At 36.6% G+C, this 13,516-nt stretch overlaps 1 pseudogene; it reads left to right on the forward strand.

Moving 5' to 3' along the window:
• Positions 1-8,401: 8,401 nt before the first annotated feature.
• On the forward strand, positions 8,402-10,147 carry LOC102726993 (importin subunit alpha-1 pseudogene; annotated as a pseudogene).
• Positions 10,148-13,516: the final 3,369 nt, after the last annotated feature.

Here is a 13,516-nt window from a genome sequence, read left to right on the forward strand (position 1 = left end):
GACATAAACAGACACTTCTCTGAAGAAGACATACAAATGGCTAACAGACACATGAAAAAAATGTTCATCATCATTAGCCATCAGGGAAATTCAAATCAAAACCACATTGAGATACCATCTTACACCAGTTAGAATGGCAAAAATGGACAGGGCAAGAAACAACAAATGTTGGACAGGTTGTGGAGAAAGAGGAACCCTCTTACACTGTTGGTGGGAATGCAAGTTGGTACAGCCACTTTGGAAAACAGTGTGGGGGTGCTACCCTATGACCCAGCAATTGCACTACTGGGTATTTATCCCAAAGACACAGATGTAGTGAAAACAAGGGCCATATGCAGCCCAATGTTCATAGCAGCAATGTCTACAATAGCCAAACTGTGGAAAGAGCTGAGATGCCCTTCAACAGACGAATGGATAAAAAAGATGCGGTCCATATATACAATGGAATATTACTCAGCCATCAGAAAGGATGAATACCCAACTTTTATATCAACATGGATGGGACTGGAGGAGATTATGCTAAGGGAAATAAGTCAAGCAGAAAAAGTCAATTATCATATGGTTTCACTTATTTGTGGAACATAAGGAATAGCATGGAGGACATTAGCAGAAGGAAGGGAAAAATGAAGGGGAGGAAATTGGAGGGAGAGATGAACCATGAGAGACTATGAACTCTGAGAAACAAACTGACGGTTTTAGAGGGGAGGGGGGTGGGGGGATGTGTTAGCCCAGTGATGGGTATTAAGGAGAGCACGTACTGCATGGAGCACTGGGTGTTATACAAAAAGAATGAATCATGGATCACCACATCAAAAACTAATGATGTATTGTATGGTGACTAACATAGCATAAGAAAATTAAAAAAAATTTCAAGGAATAGAAATTCTTAGACTATAAGGAAAAGGTAGAAATTCTTTAATTCAACTTTATCTAGTAAAGTTCAAGATACACTTACCTATGACCCAGAAATTCTATGCTTAGGTATATGCCCTTTTTTATAAAAGGCCAAGTAGTAAATATTTTAGAATTTGAGGATCATATTGTCTCTGTTGTAATTACTTAATTCTGCCATTGTAGTATGAAAACAGCCAAAATATAAGTCAAAAGATACATAAATGGGTGTGGCTGTGTTCTAATAAAACTTTTTAAAACCAGGAGGTAGACTGGATTTGGCCAATGGGCAATAGGTTGTCAACCTCTGCACTAGAGGATGAATTTAATTCAACCCAATGATGACTAGGAAATTTCAAGAAAAGAAATAAGCATGTTAAAATATGTAAATGTATGTATAAAGCAAAGGTGTAAAGACCAGTGACTAATATACAAATGTTGCATAACGTATTAAAAATATCAGCCAATTCAATTAGACAATAAAAATCAGAGCCACAAGAATAACTAAAATACTAGTATATATAATTAACACAAAGAATAAAAAAATTCTTCTTGTACACAAATAAGAAACACGACATAATGGTAAAGAAAACCCTTTTATAATAACAATACAAAAATCAATACTTAGAAATAAATTTCAGGAGAAACATTCAAACCTTTACGAGTAAATTTTAAAACATTCTTGAAAGACACCAAATTAGATTTGGACAAACAGAGGTGGGGGAATCCCTGATTCTTGGATAAAGTGAATTACACACAAATATATGTGGCAACTTGTTATATGACAAAGAAGGCACCTCAAATCACTACTGTGAGGATGAATTTTTAAATAAATGGTACTCTGGCAACAGGATAATATTTAGAAAAAGATAAAATTAGAATCGTATCTTAATAATAAACTAAAGATTAAGGATCTAAATGTTAAAAAAAAAAAAATGAAATAAAATAGAACTACGTGAGTACCAGGAGAAAACATGAATGTTTTCTCTTTAACTTTGGTATAGGGAATGGCTATTCACCTAAGACATACATCAAGATGTAATAAATGAAAAGACTGATAAATTTGACTATGTAAAAAATTAAAAATACATTAAATGATACAAACAAAATTTAAAAACCTGAAAAACGGGGGGGGGTTTACAACATATAACATAAACAAAGAGTTAATATTCTCATACATAAAGAACTCTTTAAATTGAGGATAAAAGCTCAAAAAAAACTAATAAAAATTAGGAAAAAGTACAAATAGAAAAGTCACCAAAAAAGACATAAAAATGGCCCTTGAACATATGAAAACATGTTCAAACTCGTAAGTAGAGGATGCAAATTAAAACAATATTGAAATATCATTTCTCAACTATCAGACTGACAATAATTTAGAAACATGACAATACTTTCCGTTCATGCGGTTGAGGAGAAACAGGCACATTCATTTGGTGCTAATGCCAATGGAAAGCAACACAACTTTTCCAAGGAAATATTTTGGCAACACACAATAAATCTTCTCGTACACTTACTTTTTGATTCAGTAATGGCACTTCTAGAAATCTTATTGTTAAATTCACCTCTAACAATATGACAATAAGCACAAAGACTGGAGTGACACATCCCTAGCCAAGGAACACCACGGACTGCTGGAAACCGTCAGAAGCCAGGAGAGAAGCAAACAACGGATTCTGCCTCAGAAATTCAGGGAACAATCAATGCTGCCAGCATTGATTTTTTTTTTTTAACCTTTTTTTTTTTTTTTTAACTTCAAGCCTCCAGAACTATGAGAGAATAAATATCTGTTGTTTTAAGCCTCACTTTTTTGGGGGGGGCAGAGGGGGGGTTGGTACCTTGTTAAGGCAGCCCTCGGAAACTAACACATCATCAAGTATGGAATTCTGGAACTGCTCCTTGGCCCTTTGTTTATGAAATCACCCTACTAAATTTTGTCAATGCGAAGGAAACACGCAGTTAATTGGGAGGGTACTGAATTGTTTCCATTGTAGAGAGAGGGGCGATTTTTTGATTCAGGGAGAGACGACCAGAATGAACGGGAATAAGAAGCCTACAAAGCTGAGGCTCTTCAAGGAGAGGTGAATTTTGAAACCCAGTGATTAGATACAGCTGCTGAGTGATTTTCACGCCCTATACTGTGCTGTACTATAATTGCTACCCACACATAACCCTTGGAACCTTGGTCACAATTTGATATTGTTATGCACTTATTCTCATTTGGGTGGTTCTGTGAGAAAGGGAAGGAACTTAATAAGGGCCTGGTAGGGATAAAGAAGAATGACAGTTCGGCAGGAGACAAAATGGAGATGTTAAGAAATGAGTTATAGACAAATATTTGAAATAGCCCTTCCCCCACTCCAAACCCCTGGAGATTTGAAAGAGAAAATGGGGCTCCCATGGTATTGTAAATGAAAGTAGAAAGGATTTTAATTAAATACTAATTGAATTTAAAGGTCATGGTAAACCATCAAGATGGAGTCAAATTAGAGTTCACAGAGTTGATAACTGAATTTCCTAAGTGTCTTTTGCTACCAACAACCTTTATGAATTAGCTGGTTTTTAACCTTGTTTTATTTTTGAAGTTTTACCATATTATTTCAATTTAATTCATATCATGTCTAGTGGGAATCATTCTATATTTTTGATGATTGTGCTTACTTATGCTACGCTATGTTGATTTTATACTTATTTTTTTACTCTCATAGTAAAATATCTAATTTGCCTAATTTCTTTTTTTTAAGATTTTCTTTATTTATTTGAGAGACAGAGAGAACACAAGCAGGGGTGGAGAGAGGCAGAGGGAGAGGAAGAAGCAGACTCCCTGCTGAGCAGGGAGCCCGACATGGAGCTCAATTCCTGGGACCCTGGGATCATGACCTGAGCCAAAGGCAAACGCTTAACCGACTGAGCCACCCAGGTGTACTAATTTGCCAAATTTCTAAATAATCATGCCCTCTTTATCTTACCTTTTTTTTTTCACCCATACCCCCCACCTTGGCAACCACTGATCTGTTCTGTTTCTATGATTTTTTTTTAATCAGGTTCTACAGATAAATGAGATCATACAGTATTTGTCCTATTCTGACTTATTTCACTTAGTGTAATGCCTTCAAAGTCCAACTATACTGTTGCAAATGGCAGGATTTCCTTCTTTTTATGAGTAAAGATTACTTGTGTGTGTGTGTACCAAATTTTCTTTATCTAACCATCAATAGATACTTAGGTTGTTTCCATATTTGGGCTATTGTAAATGATGATGCAATGAAAATGGGGGCGCAGATATTTAAGATAATGATTTCATTTCCTTCAATATATGCCTAAGAGTGGAATCACTAGATCATATGTTAGTTCTATTTTTAATATTTTGAGGAACCTCCATACTGTTTTCCAAAGTGGCTGCACCAATTTACATTCCTAAGGACTGCTTTATCTCTGATTCTACATATTAACAGAGATGTGTATGGCATTTTATGGTTCATTAATATGTTCATCTACAAAATTTTACTTGTTCCTTAGAAAAATATGATTTTTAAATGAGATTATTATCTTCCTCCTACAGATATTTTTAAAAAGAGAGATCCAGAGAATGATTTGCTGTTCTCAAAATGCTAGAATGTGGCAAAATTAGAATTCAAACTTACGTTTATTGGCACCAATTTCCTTGGTCTTTCTCTCTATATATATACACATTATATATACATTAAATATATATATTACATTACCTCTTGCAAAATTTACCCATGATTTTCACTTGTGAGCATACAGTGAATATGGTTAAACTGGCTAGCCATTGATGTTTCGATCCCTACAATTCATTTGCTTTCAGGATGGAAAGAAAAACAAAGAGAAAAAATGTTATTTTTCTAATTTGAAATAGGGTAATGACTACTCCTTAAATAAGGGCATTTGGGGGGAATCAATGATGAGAGTACTAATCAAAATAATTCCCCAAACAGACCATTTCAAATTTCCATTCAATGAAAGTCAGTAAAAACCTGAATTTCAAGGATAAGTTATCCTTGAATCTACAATTGTTATACTTCAATGTTGTTATACATTTTGACAGGCATTTCATTAATGTTGACAATATACATCAATTGTATAAATAAAATTTTAAAGAGTAAATAGAAAGAAATGTCTTTGTGTTGGAAAGTTACATTTGCTTGTAAGAGAAAACAAAGTAAATGCAATGTTTCTCTAATCTTTGATTCATTTCTTATTAAAACAGTAGCTTACATATCTGAATGTCTGATTTCACAGACAGTACAATTATTTTGAATTATAAAAGCCTACACAGTGTCTTGATTAAATCAAGATGTTTTCCAGCATAGGACAATGTGCCACTGATTTGTGTCCTTCTAATGTGCTAAACTGCCAGAAAATTTAAAAATGACCTTTTGTGCTATAATTCATTAGCCTTTTTGTGGCAATTTAATATATTTTTTAGCTTATAAGGATTATATACTCCATGTAAATTTCTATGAGAATAAGTGATTCATTTTAAAAAATCATATTTTCAAGGCTGAATGAAAGTAGCTATATACATTGAACTATATACTAAAATGTTATATAAACAACTGTTTTTTAAAAAAAATATTAGCTATTTAAAATATGTGAAAACTTTAAAAATATTTTATAATAAAGAAAAGCATTTCAGATCTTTTACATCCAGCATATAAATGAACATATGGTGCTAAATTATTTTTCACAAGCAAAATATACTTTCATAAGTTTAGACAACTAGTACACACAATTTATTACAGAAAACCAGATGGATTAGTAAAAGTGAGGCTGTGTTCTGGATATTTTGATTGTTCTGTGGCAAATGGAATTGGTTTGGGAAAATGCCATTTACATTAACTACCATTCTGTTCCATAAACAGTTCAAAAACAGAGCACCTGACTTAAAAATGATAATGGAAATATTGGAAATAGTGGAAAATAACAGTATTTGAATAAGAAATTCAGCAATACCTTAACAATGTAATCAATGTGGTCAAATTTGGCCTTATGGACAATTATAATGTTAAGCTCACTTGATTAATTGTTCCATAAATAAGGAAATATAAGTTCTGTAACACTACCCACTTAAAATCACCTCAAAGATGAGCCATTTAAAAAATAATAAACACAAGAGGGGTGCCTGGGTGGCTCAGTTGGTTAAGCATCTGCCTTCGGCTCAGGTCACGATCCCAGGGTCCTGGGATGGAGCCCCTCATCGGGCTCTCCACTCAGCAGAGAGTCTTCTTCTCTCTCTGCCTCTACCCCCTCGCTTATGCTCTCTCTCTCTCTCACTTACTGTCTTTGTCTCAAATAAATAAATAAAATCTTTAAAAAAAAGAAAGAAAGAAAAAATAATAAACACAAGAGAGAATGAGAAGTCATGTATGCAAGCTGTGAAGCTTTTTTTTTTTTTCACATTGGAATTGTATTCAAGGTTTAGAAGAGAGAATGAAAACACATTACAGACTCAAATACATGGTCTACTGCTAGGCATCATTTCTCCTGTCTGGGTCCTTTGCCTCCTTTTGTGATTCACTTGTGCTCTAAACCTCTCTGACAGATAAAAGAGGCCAAAAAAAAAAAAAAAGACAGAAGGAAAGGAAAGGAAAGAGAAAAAAGGGGCAAAAGTCTGTATTTTTTACAACTAGTCCAACACAAATTTCCATGGCATCTAGGGTTTTTGTGTACACTTAGGAGCTCAGAGAAGGGACTTTATAAAGAAATCTAATAGGTAGTCATTTTATATAAGTCTAATAATTCTTAGCATTAAAAAAGAAATTTGTTCTCAACCAGAGGAGTACTAAAATGGCTTTTCTCTGCTGCTTTGTTTACTCCTCTTTAGGGTTTTTTGAAAAGTATGATGCTTCCACCACATACGGAGAGTTAGGCAATGGGCTTTTGGACCCAGGACCTCTGATGGGCCCATCCCTACATGCAAATGGCAAAGAAACCTGAGATTCCACAAAGCTGTTCTAGCACAGGCACCAGCAACTGTCCAATAAATTGTTGCCTCACCCCATTTCAACACAAAAGTAATTCCTAACCTCCCTAACCCTTCATTTTCATTGGCTTTGAATACGGAGAGAATTATATAGCACTTTATGGCCTCTAATACTTTCCTCCATTGGAATTTACTATCTTCTGTTGCTATATGCTTCTAAAGACATTTTTTACACAAGCTTCTGCCTCTTGACAAGCTTTTGCTATCTCATCCGCCCTTTTCCAGTTGTATGGGCTCTCTGGTTTCATCACTCTTCCTGACTGGCAAAATTCTTTGAGAACAGAACACTCCATAACATCACAGCCTAAGTTCAACAGCAGGAATGGGACGGGTTAAGTGAAAATGTCAGCTTTCTGGTTTGTCACTTCTTTCTATTGTTCCTCTGCCTCCCCATGGTCTTTTATTTGTCCCCTGGCTTCAGAAGGAAGATTTCCTTAGACATCTTCTTTATCCCTCTTATTTATGAAAGTTTGTTCTCAGTTGGCTAGTTGTCATTTTGGAAGGTAACTGACAAATGATTTAATCCTCAAAAGTCTGACTTTGCTTAATTAAAATGCTCCCTGCCATCATGAACAATGCACGTACTAGCTGCAAAATAGCAGTTGATAATCCTGGTAGCTAAAGATTTACTTTCTTTAATGGTTATGGTGACTATTTAGAAGACCAGCGCCTTCTTACAAGCACATGTATCACATCAGGGAAGTACCTTCTCTACTTACTCTGAAGGCTAGATTTTCTAATTTTGTTTTAACAAACTTTTACCATCTTTCCAGACTTTCACCAACGTGGAATAAAGTATGCAGATGTGCAGACGTGCCAGACTCTAAATACATATTGGGAATTGGCTGGAAGTCAGCTATGTTTAGATGTAAGCTCCTAAGGTTTAGTCTTATTTTGCATGTCTTAAAATCAAGGGGAAGATGGTCATATTTTCTTCTTCAACTGTGAATTCCACATTCCTTTAAAGGAGAATATGCTTGCTATCTTTGAGCATGGTAAACAAAATTCAGAGTAAGTCTATAACCTTTCTTAGGTTAGGAGCCATAACAGCACACTTCAGGGCTACAGCCCCTAACATAGCTCATGTATAAGCATATGGTAGATGCCAAATATGTATTTGTTAATTGTCAGGTGTAGTACCAAATGATGATGACAATGTAGCTGAAAGTAGACCATTGACTTAGAATAACTAGGCCTAAAAACAGATTCCAGAATATACAAGATACTCCCTGAGAAGAAGCACCAGTAAGGAGTTGACAAAAACTTACCTCATTAACAATTAAATGGTTATTATAATTTAGACAGTATGATACTTGCACAAGGTCAGACAAATTTAACAATGGAACTAAATAGAAATCTGACCAACAATCCACACATTTGGACACCGTCTTTGGGGTGATCCATGGTGGACATTTTGAGGGCAGCTGACCCGCAGCCTGCACGCCCCGGACCACCTCCTGTGGAAGCCCGAGCCGGCCATCTTTCTCCCTTTGTCTCATAACCATGTCCACCAACAAGAATGCTAATTCACCAGCTGCCCGCCCTAACAGATTCAAGAACAAGGGGAAAGACAGTACAGAAATAAGGCAGCACCAAACAGAAGTTAATGTGGAGCTAAGGAAAGCTAAGAAGGATGACCAGAAGCTGAAAAGGAGAAACGTAGGCTCATTTCCTGATGATGTTACCTCTCCACTGCAGGAAAACCGCAACAACCAGGGCACTGTAAATTGGTCCTTTGATGACATTGTCAAATGCATAAATAGCAACAATTTGGAAAGCCAGCTCCAGGCTACTCAAGCTGCTAGGAAACTGCTTTCTAGGGAAAAACAGCTCCCCATAGACAACATAATCTGGGCTGCTTTGATTCCAAAATTTCTGTCCTTCTTGGGCAGAACTGATTGTAGTCCCGTTCAGTTTGAATCTGCTTAGGCTCTCACTAACATTGCTTCTGGGATGTCAGAACAGACCAAGGCTGTGGTAGATGGAGGTGCTATCCCAGCACTCATGTCTCTGTTGGCATCTTCCTATGCCCACATCAGTGAACAAGCTGTATGGGCTCTAGGAAACATTGCAGGTGATGGTTCAGTTTTTCGAGACTTGGTTATCAAGTATGGTGCAGCTGACCTGCTATTGGCTCTCCTTGCAGTTCCTGATATGTCATCTTTAGCACGTGGTTACTTACATAACCTTACTTGGACACTTTCAAACCTTTGTCGCAACAAGAATCCTGCGTCCACATTAGATGCTGTTGAGCAGATTCTTCCTGCCTTAGTTTGTCTCCTGCATCATGATGATCCAGACATATCGGCAGATGCCTGCTGGGCCATTTCCTACCTTACTGATGGTCCAAATGAATGGACTGAAATGGTTGTGAAAACAGGAGTTGTGCCCCAGCTTGTGAAGCTTCTAGGAGCTACTTAATTGCCCATTGTGATTCTTGCTCTAAGACCCATAGGAAATATTGTCACTGGGATAGTGAACAGACTCAGGTTGTAATAGATGCAGGAGCACTTGTTGTGTTTCCCAGCCTCCTAACAAACCCCAAAACTCATATTCAGAAGGATGCTACGTGGACAATGTCAAATATCACAGCTGGTCACCAGGACCAGATACAGCAAGTTGTGAATCATGGATTAGTCCCATTCCTCGTTGGTGTTCTCTATAAGGCAGACTTTAAGACACAAAAGGAAGCTGTCTGGGCTGTGACCAACTATACAAGTGGTGGGACAGCTGAACAGATCGTATACCTCGTTCATTGTGGCGTAACAGAACTATTGATGAACCTCTTAACTGCAAAAGATAACCAAAATTATTCTGGTTATTCTGGATGCCATTTCAAACATCTTTCAGGCTGCTGAGAAACTATGTGAAACTGAGAAACTTAGTATAATGATTGAAGAATGTGGAGGTTTGGACAAAATTGAAGCTCTACAAAACCATGAAAATGAGCCTCTGTACGAAGCTTCATTAAACTTGATTGAGAAGTATTTCTCTGTAGAGGAAGAGGAAGATCAGAATGTTATACCAGAAACTACCTCTGAAGGCTATACGTTCCAAGTTCAGGATGGCACTCCTGGGACCTGTAACTTTTAGATTGCACAGCTGAGGCAGGAAGTTGTTTGTTGTGTACTCTGTTTGGTAGAAGTTTGTCTTACTGTTTCTCTACTAAGAACTCCTTTTAAATGTGTTTTGTTATTGTAGCACTTTTTACAATGAAACTCTACTTGACCAGTTCCAAACTGTACAACCTGTGTGAAGCTCCTCCTCTCAGTGGGTTTCTTATTTCTAGGTGGAAGCTCCTCTCTTGCAGTGTCCTGTAAATAAAGATTAAATTCCACTCTTTTCTTTAAAAAAAAAAAATTCACAAATTTGGTAACGATATATGTAGAGGTGGCATTGTATAACAAATTCCCTTTGATTTCCTGGGTGATAGGAGTATCTTTTGTTCTTATGAGGCAATGTTGGTGGGCTCCTGAATGGGGGCTGGTCACCAGAAGGACTAAGCTATGATTAGAAGCTTGGAAATTTCAGCCCCATCTTTTAAATGTTTAAGGTGTGATATATGGCCCAGAATGTACTCTGGTACATTCTTGGCAAACGTCCCATGTGAGCATGAACAGAATGTGTATTCTGCTGTTGTTTGATGAATTCGAATTGATGATGTCAATTATATCCAGTTAATTGATGGCACTATTGAGTTCAACTATGTCCATACTAATTTTCTGCCTCCTCAATCTGTCCATTTCTGGTGGAGGAGTACTGAAGTCTTCAACTATAATAGAAAATTAATCTACTTCTCTGTGTAGTACTATCAGTTTTTGCTTCACATACTTTGATACTCTATTGTTAAATATGTATTTATTAAGGATTGTTTTGTCTTCTTGGAGTATTGACCTCTTTATCATTATGCAATTCCTTCTTTATCCCTGATAACTTTCCTTGCTCTGAAGTCTGCTCTGGCTGAAATTAATATAGATGCTCACTCTTTTGATTAGTGTTAGCATGGTATATCTTTCAACATCCCTTTACTATTAATCTAATATGTCTTTTTATTCAAGTTGAGTTCCCTGTAGACAATATATATTGGGATCTTGTTCTTTGATCAGCTTTGACTACTCCTGTCTTTTAATTGGTGCATATAGATCATCAATATTTAAAGTGATTACTGATATAGTTGGACTGATATCTACCATATTTGTTACTTTTTTCTTCTTCTTGCCCTTTTTCCTACTTTTGTCTTCCACACTTTCTCTGCCTTTGTGGTTTTAACTGAGCATTTTATGTGATTCCATTTTCTCTCCTTTTTTAAGAATATCAATTATACTTTTTAAAAAACTTTTTAAAAGCATTTGAAGGGCGCCTGGGTGGCTCAGTTGGTTAAGCGACTGTCTTCGGCTCAGGTCATGATCCTGGAGTCCCGGGATCGAGTCCCGCATCGGGCTCCCTGCTCGGCAGGGAGTCTGCTTCGTCCTCTGACCCTATCTCCTCTCCTGTGTTCTCTCTCTCTCATTCTCTCTCTCTCAAATAAATAAATAAAATCTTTAAAAAAAAAAAAAAGCATTTGAAGTGTTTGTTTTTTATGCTGATGCTTACCCCTGTGTCTTCTTTCCTTCCATTTTGTGATCTCTGATTATTAAGCATTTCTTTTCTTGATCTTACTCTGTGGGAATTCTAAGGGCCTAAAAGTGAGATACTTTAAACTATAAAGGATTTCTGTTTGCTTCTGCTATGATCCAAGAGGTTCTGGTAACTACTTGGGGCTCTTTGATCCCTCCTGGTTAGGCTCCTGCACACTGTGATACACTCTCATAATAGCATCTAATCTCAGGGTTAGTTTAGCATGGGTATTTACACCTTGGGCCAACTCAGCTTCCAGGTTAACTTACTCTTCACTGCTTCTTGCTAAGGTTTCACCTTATAGCTTTGCTGTTTGCTTGTTTGGGCCCTCGAAGATTTCGCTTATTTCTTGGAACTCAATGATGCATTTTCAATGTAAAGAGGAGTGCTCTTCTGAGTATCTAAATCACTACTCTGCTGGTAATGGACATGTTTGAAACATTTTTTAGTTCTATGAAATTTTAAGTGTTGATTTTTTTCAGTCAAAAGGATTACATGCATCTCCCTCAAATATTCTTTAGACTTGGTGGGAATGTACTACCATCAGCATTTTAAATTTGCAACTTCTAAATTAGTTCAAATCTCTGTGACTGAGAATGTATTCTTTAAAATGTATCATACAGGGGTGCCTGGGTGGCTCAGTCATTAAGCGTCTGCCTTCAGCTCAGGCCATGATCCCAGGGTCCTGGGATCGAGCCCTGCATCAGGCTCCCTGCTCAGTGGGGAGCCTTCTTCTCCCTCTGCCTGCCACTCCCCCTGCTTGTGCTCTCTCTCTCGCTGTGTCTCTCTCTGTCAAATAAATAAAATCTTTAAAAAAATAAAAAATAAAAAGAATAAAATGTATCATACTGACGATTTAAGCCATTCTCTAATCACAAAAGTTAAAATACGAAAAAGAGTAAGATAAGTACAAGCTATTTAAAAATGACTTTCAACATGTAGCCAGTCTATAAGGAAAAAAACAAAGAGAGCAGTTATCTCAATCATACATCTATGCCTTTCCAGTTAGGTAGCGTTCCACTGATTATCTGCATTTTCTATGTTGGGCATTTGGCACCATAAATATACAATCTATTTTGCTACAATAATAATATCTTCTTCAAAAAACAAGACTTACAAAGTTCCATGATTTAATATTCGCTTAGCTATTTCTACTCCATTCTATTACACACTTTCTGGATATTAACAGAGTTTGCAAACACCAGAGTCTGAGTATCACTATCAATTTGCATTAACATAAAACTCTTCCTCATACTGTCTGTAATTATTTCATGCCTCATAAATCCAACTTGGTCCCTGTGTATTAATTTACCCGTAACTCTTCCAAGTCTTGTCGCCAAAATCTTGTCATATATCTTTATAGCACATTTAGTTATTTAAATGTGCCTATAATTTTCCAGACTGTTATCCCTCCCTTTTCTAAATTAGTAATAGGTACTTTGCTCATAGCTGGGGAAAACTCACCTTGTCCTGTTTGCTCCACAAAAACTTGTCATACAAGGTGGTCAACTTCATCCTGAAATTATAAAATGACTCATTGTATAGCCATATTCTCCTGTTCTTTGCCCTTAGCAAGTTTTCAAATGTCATTTAGAGAAAATTAATTTGTCTCCACAGGACGTTGTAATCAGTGACATTGAGGATATATTTTCAAGCATTTCTTAGCTTTTAAAGTTAGCAGGAAATAAGTCCACTGGAGTTATGACACCACTTTTTTCCCCTTTATATAAAATCAACGGAAATGAGAAACTATTCTCTGCCATCACAGCACTCTGAGCCTGTTTTCCCTGGGGCAAACATACTTAGATATAGGACAGAAAGTAGGGTGAAACACTATGTTTGAGTGTTAAGGAAATTGTTCCTTAGAGGCCTGAAAAGTTAATGTGTCTCATTAAATTACGACCATGGAACAGTACCAGGTCGCACAGAAAGTCAGAGCTAGAAGAGGCTGAAGAAATCACCTAACACTACAAAATCAATATCTAGGTAAGAAACTAAGGA

The sequence above is a fragment of the Leptonychotes weddellii genome, chromosome 12 (genome assembly GCF_054177405.1).
Source record: "Leptonychotes weddellii isolate Sample4059 chromosome 12, ASM5417740v2, whole genome shotgun sequence".
NCBI lineage: Eukaryota > Metazoa > Chordata > Mammalia > Carnivora > Phocidae > Leptonychotes > Leptonychotes weddellii.